Here is a 7,828-nt window from a genome sequence, read left to right on the forward strand (position 1 = left end):
AGGGCTGCGCTCCGCCGGGCCCCCCGCCCGGCCGCTCCTAGCGCTCGCCGGCTCGCCGCGGCCCTGACTCACATTCCCAGCATTCCCGAGGAGCCGCTGGGGGGGCCGGGGCTGGGACGCGGGCGCCTCCGCGGGGGGCAGCAGAGAGCGCCAGGCCCCGGCTGCCGGGGGGTCTTCGAAGCGCCTCCTCCCGGGAGGCCGTCTTGACGCACCTGGCCCTCATTCTCCTCTCCCCAACGCCTTTTCCCAGGTACCCCCCTTCAAAAGCTGCCAGGCACTCCTGGGACTAGTCAAGTGGCTTTGGCGACAGGGGCAGGGATGGCACTTGGTAGAGGGGATTGCAACTGTCTTTTAAGTTAAGCTTTAGAGTGGGGGGGTCGAGGTTCCCACGCCCTGACACCCTATTAACTTAATCTTCTTTAGGAGGGTGAAGGGATTTCGTAAGAGAATGAGAAGGAGAAGAGAGAATGGAAGATAAAAAAGGAAGCAAGAAAAATCATCATCATCATAATCATCATCATCAATATCATACTTGCCATTCAATGAATGCCTTCTCTGTGCCCTGCAATGTGTGTGCATCGTCCCATTTAAGGTAGAAAGATGGCGTCTGAGTTCATTCACACACACATATACACACCTCAAGATAAATTGCAGCAGGTGTTGGACACGTTTTTCATTGGAGAAAGCTTCCAGCCAACAAGTCTGGAGCCCTTGTGACTACCATTTTGTATAAGGGAGGGGACTCCAAACCTCACTGGAATCTCCAGATTTGGTCTCTCACAGAGTAGTCAATTTGCAGGACTGGAGCAGTAATTTCCTTTCTATCCTGATGAGTCTGCTGCCAGCAATTTCAGTGGCCAGATCTAAATGTTTCCTGCTGGGAAGCTTGGGCAAATAAAGCTAACTCCAGCCATGGGATGTCTGGATGAGCAGAGGTATGGAATCAGCATAATGACTATGGATGACTCCTTCCTTCCTCCCATGATGGGAATTCAAATCTTAAATGGAGGAAGTAGACTTTACCCAAATGCCTTGTTCCTTAAGCCTTCCTTTTACACCTCTGATGTTTACAGTTTTTCACAGACTCACGTTCCCTGAGACATCTTTGCCCTCTTCTTTCTATCAGTCACAAGAAATCCACTCATTTGATTGACCCAGATGCTCCAAAGTGAAACCAAGCAACACCTGTTGTGTTTAGTTTCCCGTGTACCTACTTGACAGCCTCTGCTAAAAGACATGGAAAATAGGTAGGTAGGTAGGTAAGTAAGTAGGTAGGAAGGTAGGTAGATAGATAGATAGATAGATAGATAGATAGATAGATAGATAGATAGATAGGGAGGCAGGTAGATGATAGATATACCTTATTGAGAGTCCTTTGAGAAACCCTAAGATCCCTTATCTTTTGAAATATGACCAATATTTATTGACTACCTCCTATGTGTACCACTCATATTTTTTCCACGACTCTCACAAAAACTCTGTAAGATGTTTCTGTCTTTTGGAAAAGTCAGATAACATACCCAGCTGAGAATACATTTAAATCTATACCTAAAACTTAACTATTCTTGGCCACCCATTCTCTTTTCCTTTGATCCATGGTTCTAAACAGGAATCATTGGACTTCATAGGGACAACTTCTTGTTTATATGTCTATGTACATTTTTCCCCCAGAGAGATCTATGGTTCTCAACAGACTTCTTTTACGTTGGATCCTTGAAAAAGTTAAGAATAATGACTTTAAATAGAAAGCAACTTTGTGTAGCAAAACAAGGACTGGAAGTTTTAGGGATCTTAAGTTGTCTTTATCCACTCTGGGGCTTAGTTTTCTTATATGAAAAATTAAAAAGCTGACCTAAAGGATTTGTTTTCAATCTTTATTTATCTTGGGGGTGCCTGAGTGGCTCAATTGGTTAGGCATCCAACTTCAGCTCAGGTCATGATCTTGCAGTTTCCTGGTTCAAGCCCCGTATTGGGCTCTGTGCTGAGCCTGGTGCCTCCTTCAGATTTTATGTCTCCCCCTCTCTCTGTCCCTCCCATGCTCATGCTCTGTCTCTCTCTGTCTCTTAATAAATAAAAATGTTAAGAAAATTTAAAATGTTTATTTATTTTGAAGAGAGAGCATGAGTCAGGAGGGACAGAGAGCGAGGAGAGAGAGAATCCCAAGCAGGCTCGGCACTCTCAGGGCAGAGCCCAACATGGGCCTGGAATTCACAAACTGTGAGATCATGACCCCAGCAAAAATCAAGACGCTGAACTGACTGAGCCACCAAGGTGCCCCTGACCTAAAGGACCTTAAGGTACAGTGCAGCAAGGAAGACAGGCAAGAAAACAGGCCATTACAATACCACTTATGAAGAGACAAAGCTCTGGATACGATAGGAGCATGTAAAAAGGACAGCCAGTCTTTTCCCTGGAGTTCAGAAATGGTTTCCCAAGGAAATGTCATCAAATGCCCACCTTTCCTGTCCTACCCTCAGCTCCGAGCAGCAGCATATATACTCCGTGAATCCAACCATAGGAGATCAAATCTTTGGAGAACACCTGCCCGAGTGGGCTGTCATCAGCTCTCTCCACGGCATATGAAACTGGGCCATTGGAATGAGTCAGCCAATGAATACTGAATGGTGAGCTTGTAGCCCAAATCAGAATGAGGGCACCAAAACCATGATGCCAAAGTCACTGAGAAATGTGCTGTAAGACCTTTGCTGGTCTTCAGAAAGGAGAATAGACAGCTGTGTAGATAGAAACTCAGATTCCTAAAAGTCTAAAATATCTGAATATCTAACTGCCTACTTGATAACCCCAATGTGGGTATCTAAGTGGCCTCTCACCTTGATTTGTTCTAAACAGGACTCTGGGTTTTTATGTTCCAAGTCTCTTCTCTCCCAATGTCACTGATCATATTAATGACACCCCCCTTTATCCCATTGCTCAGGTCCAAACCTAGAAGTATCTCTGATTCCCCCTTTTGCTTATACCACACATCTATTCCATCAGCCAGTTTTGCCAGCTCTGCCCAGTACCACATTAGAGCCTGAAGCAAAAAGAAAACTGTAGACTCCCATACATTTTTTGAACCAAGTAGAAAAAATTAATACAATCTCTACAATGAAAAAACACAACTATATCTAAAGCCGAATGTTCCCTAATATGTTCAGTCACCACTCCTCATAATCCCGCCCAGTAGATAGACACAATGGCCCAGCAACTGAGAACTGGTTAGAAACAACTGTTCTTGTTGCACAATGATATAGAGTCGTAATACACAACAATAACCACATCTCTCTCTTTTATACATATATACAGCCAAGAAATTGCAGGACTGAGATTCAAATCCATATGTTGGTTCACAAACTGACCCCCTTATGTGGAGGGCAAGGAGAGGCCAAAGAAAGAGGCAGACCATTCCAGATTGGTTGGTGGCAGGTTTAGTAAGCAAGGGACCTTACATACAAGGCTTTTCTCCAGTGACTGCAAGATGAGTAAATCTCTGCACTTGCCCATCAGAATCTTAAAAGTTTATGTAGAGGCCTTAACTGCATTCAGTCATGTGTACTGTCCAAATGGCCTCAATACCTTACTCTCTCAAGGCTAAAGCCTCGAAACAGCTCCCACTGTGGGAACAGTGGGCAGAATGTACATTCTAAGGACTGGGAAGCAGATGAAGAGCCTCAAATTACCCAGGTCCAGCTTATGGGTCAGATGGTGATCACATCCTCTCAATTACTTCCTCCAACATGAGGCAATCTGGCTGCAGAATCAACAAGGCAAAATCAAATGGATTTGGTGAGTGATTGGATATGGGACAAAAGGGAGGAAACAAGAATTCTCCCAGGACTCTGGTTTCGGCAACTGGATAATGTGCCATTCACTAAGGTGGGGGTGGGTGATACAGATTTATGCAAAATTTATGAATAATTTATGGGTTCAGTTGGAGCTTTTTAAATTTGTGGTTCCAAGGACCTCATGCTGGAAATATCCAGAAGGTGACTCTTTCCATGTGCTTTGAAGTCAGATGAGAGAAATATGAAGACAGTGTGTGGAAGTCATCACATTTGATAATTAGAGCCATCGGCATGGTTAAGTAACCCAGAACAGTCATTAGCCACGGGAAGAATTTAGTTGGATGAGAAACAAAACCCCTAACAACTTGCAATTATTTGTCTTTAGGCATGAGGCCATTTGTACATGTCTCTTAACAGGGTAGGTTTAATTCAAGAGAAACATCACTGGGCTGCCATAAAAGAAAAACGGTCCAATTAACTGACTCACTAGCACCACCACCACCGCAGTTAATTGGATCAAAAATAATCACCTGACCCTTAGGAAGCCAACCTATTGGCTTAGCTAAGGCAATCTAAATTAATTCTCTTTGCCAGGAATGCTTTAAGACCTTTGTTGTCCTAAGCATCATAGCAAGCGTATCAAAATCCAGCACCATCAAAATGGCTTTTATCCCTGTGGAAATTTTTGAAAGTTTTTTAGCTTTCCTTTTAAAATTATTTGGCAATTCATTGTGTTTACTTGTGACTATTATTTGTCCATAATCATAGAGCATACTCAAGAATTATTGTGAGATGAGAATGAAATCTAACCTACAGTTATTTTCAAATGGAATAAAAGGTTTATAAATATGAAAAACCATAAAGTTATATTTTTTAGACATTTATAATGAAGCATTTACTAATTCCTCACTTAGTGTTTCCTATGAATCTGTAATCTCAAGGTATGCAAGTCTTTCAGGGGTTGCAAAAATGTTGATTCACTGTTCACATGATGTAAAATTACATCAATTACTTTAGTTCCTTGGTTTCCAATAACTTTCCATTTCTACAGTTCTGACCACGCATAAAGTCTGCCCACCCTTGCTGTCCTTGGGTTCCATGAGAGGCCCCTGTGTCCTTCCTATAGATGCATACCTTTCTTTTTTCTGCCTCAGGTAGCTTGAGCAAGTTTCTCTTCCTTGCAGCCACAATTACTCCCTGATTGGGAAAGCTATCTTCTTCAGGCTTAAACAATGCCCTTCATTCCAGTCCACTAGAATCCAAAGATATGAATCTGACCTAGCTACAGACTGCCCACAGAAAACAAACCTGGGGGAAACTTCATAAGTATATGTTGTTATAGTTATCGTGTATTCCTTACTCTGCTTCTGGAAAGATGTGGCAGATGGGCCATGCCAAGCCCTGAGCCTGACCTGTGTCTGTTTGTTTATGGTATTTTCCATGATCTACTGCCCATCCCTTAGACCTCCCCTTCTTTCTGCATTCCCTGGGTTGGCTGTTTAAAGGTAATTCATTAGCACATTTTAAATTATGCTAAAAGCTGTCAAGTTAAAAGGACCTTTTATCATGCCCATTTTTCAAGAACAACTTCAAGGTGGAAAGTTCTCTTGGAAGCCCCTGAGAACTAACTACAGATACAGGGTTTGAAAACTTCAAAATGCTCCAGGCTCAAATATTGTTGTGGCTTCACTCAAATCCTGGCTCCTTTAGACTAGTGCTTTTTTGCTACCAAAGCAGTTACATTCAAACACCACCATCTTCTCTTTCTAAAAAGCTAAAGGCATAATGGAGAGTTAAGCTATTCTAGAAACCCATGAAAAGTTCTTACCTTGAATCCTATCCACATTTCCATCCATGCAGATGCTGAAAAGACCCAGCAAAACTTTTAAGGGAGCTAATAATGAGATTCATTGCATGAGAGCAAAATAATTTTTAAAATGGGGGGGAGGGTGTTGAAACATGAAAGATGTTTTAAATATCAATAACAGGGGCATCTGGGTGGCTCAGACAGTTGAGTGTTCAACTTCGGCTCAGGTCATGATCTCACGGTTCGTGGATTTGAGCCCCACATCGGGTTCTGTGCTGGCTGCTAGCCCAGAGCCTGGAGCCTGCTTCGGATTCTGTCTTCCTCTCTCTCTGTCCCTCCCCTGTTCACTCTCTGTCTCTCAAAAATAAATAAATGTAAAATGTTTAAAAAAAATTTTTATATCAATAACATAGCAAAACAAACCTTTTTTCTCTTTTCTTCCATAGTGGCAAAAGTTCAGCATTTAATAGCAATGTGTCTTCGGACAAGTTACTTACTTTGAGATTCAGTCTCCTTATTTATACAATGGGAGTAGTTCACAGTTTCTTCTGGATGTGGCTATCATAAGGATAAAATAAAACCATCCAGGAAAACTCCTTAGAAGCCTCAAGGAATGCTGGATTTTGTGCCCATAATGCTGATCGCATCAAGGAAAAGAATAAAACTTAGATTAACATTATTAGGAGTTTTAAAGAAATCTGTGAAACTCTACACTAAATGGTCAGGACTTAAATAAGGCAAGTGAGACATTAGCCTTGGGTGCAAAATGTAAGGCACCAAAAACTCAGCACTCAAGGTAAATCATATCTTAATGTAATATTTTTTGGAAAAAAATCAAACTACAGCCCATAGCTGACTGCCTATTTTTGTATATAAAGTTTTATTAGAACTTTTAGGAACAAAAAAACTATAATGGAAACAAAGAGAAAAAGAGGCTGGAGCTTCAATTATAAAGATTTTACACCCCAGCGTTCCAAAAAAGAATTTCTTACACTAGGACCTTTAACTAACAACCAACTTCCTGATGTGCTTCCAGCACATCACCCCTGTGCTGTGAGAACGTCTGTGTTCATCTATCATCTTTACAGCCTGGAGTCTCTCTGGGAAGCAGAAAAAAACATCTCCCCTAAAGGTGGGTTCTTGTGGAGAGAAAGGGTAATTAGACACCTAGAAGTATTTCTTGGGACCAAAATGGACTTGTTTACCCAACTTAACCAATGACCCAATGTCTACAAAATAAGAGCTTTAGGCTACATATTTGAAAAGTCATTGACAGAAATGTCTGAATAAACTCTCTGAGAACTCCATAAACATGAGTTGTTTTTTAGTAATAGGAGAATCGTGATTGTAACATGAAGAGTGGAATCTTCAGTTATACTGCAAAGATGTAAGTGATGGGCCCATTAATCAGCCTGCCACAGGGCAGGGGCTGATGCTAGATAAAGGTAGAACAGGGCCTAGACCCAGAAAACAGGAGAAGGTGCGAGTTTTCCTTCCAACCATTAGGTATATATCCTACCACCTGCAAAAATGGTTCAGATGACTGAATGTCCTATCACCAAGCAATTCTTATAGACAGTAAGAAGCTTTATAACTCACGTTGCCAAAATTCATCCATTTCTTAAAACAGGCTTTGGATCAGCTCTGAGAAACAGAGTTCTTTTCCAAACAAAAGCTTTAACTACACAATTAAATGAAAGGGAACTAATTTGCTTGGAGGGGAATCATAAAAGAAAACAAGCTATTTTAAATGATAAAAATATGTACCAAATTGGCAACAGCTTCAGAATGATGCTTCAGGGTTTGATTAATGAGACATATTATCAAGTGAACAAACAAAAAGTGTACTGGTTTAGGACATTTTCTGCTTACCTTTGTAATGAAAATCCTAAAAAATAATTTTTTTTTAATTTAGCTTACAAAAGTAAGAGAAGTAGGTTATAAAATAAAATTCAAGCATTCCAGGAAAAGTGAAACTCTACCCTCAGAGACAACCAACCACTTTTAAGAGCCTGGTGTATATTCCCTTGGGTTTTTTAACTGTATGTTTTAACAAAAATTGGGCCCAATTGTGTGTTTCTTTTCTTTCAGTATCCCTTATCTTCTCCTTTTAGCTTTAGACCTTGTCTTTCTGGCTTCAGAGATTTTCACATCACCTTTCCCCACTGGCCACAGTGATTGCTCCAAGGGCTAGACACATGACCACAGCCAGGCCAGGTGGAATCCTTCCCTGAGA

This window comes from Suricata suricatta, chromosome 12 (assembly GCF_006229205.1).
Source record: "Suricata suricatta isolate VVHF042 chromosome 12, meerkat_22Aug2017_6uvM2_HiC, whole genome shotgun sequence".
Classification (NCBI taxonomy): Eukaryota; Metazoa; Chordata; class Mammalia; order Carnivora; family Herpestidae; genus Suricata; species Suricata suricatta.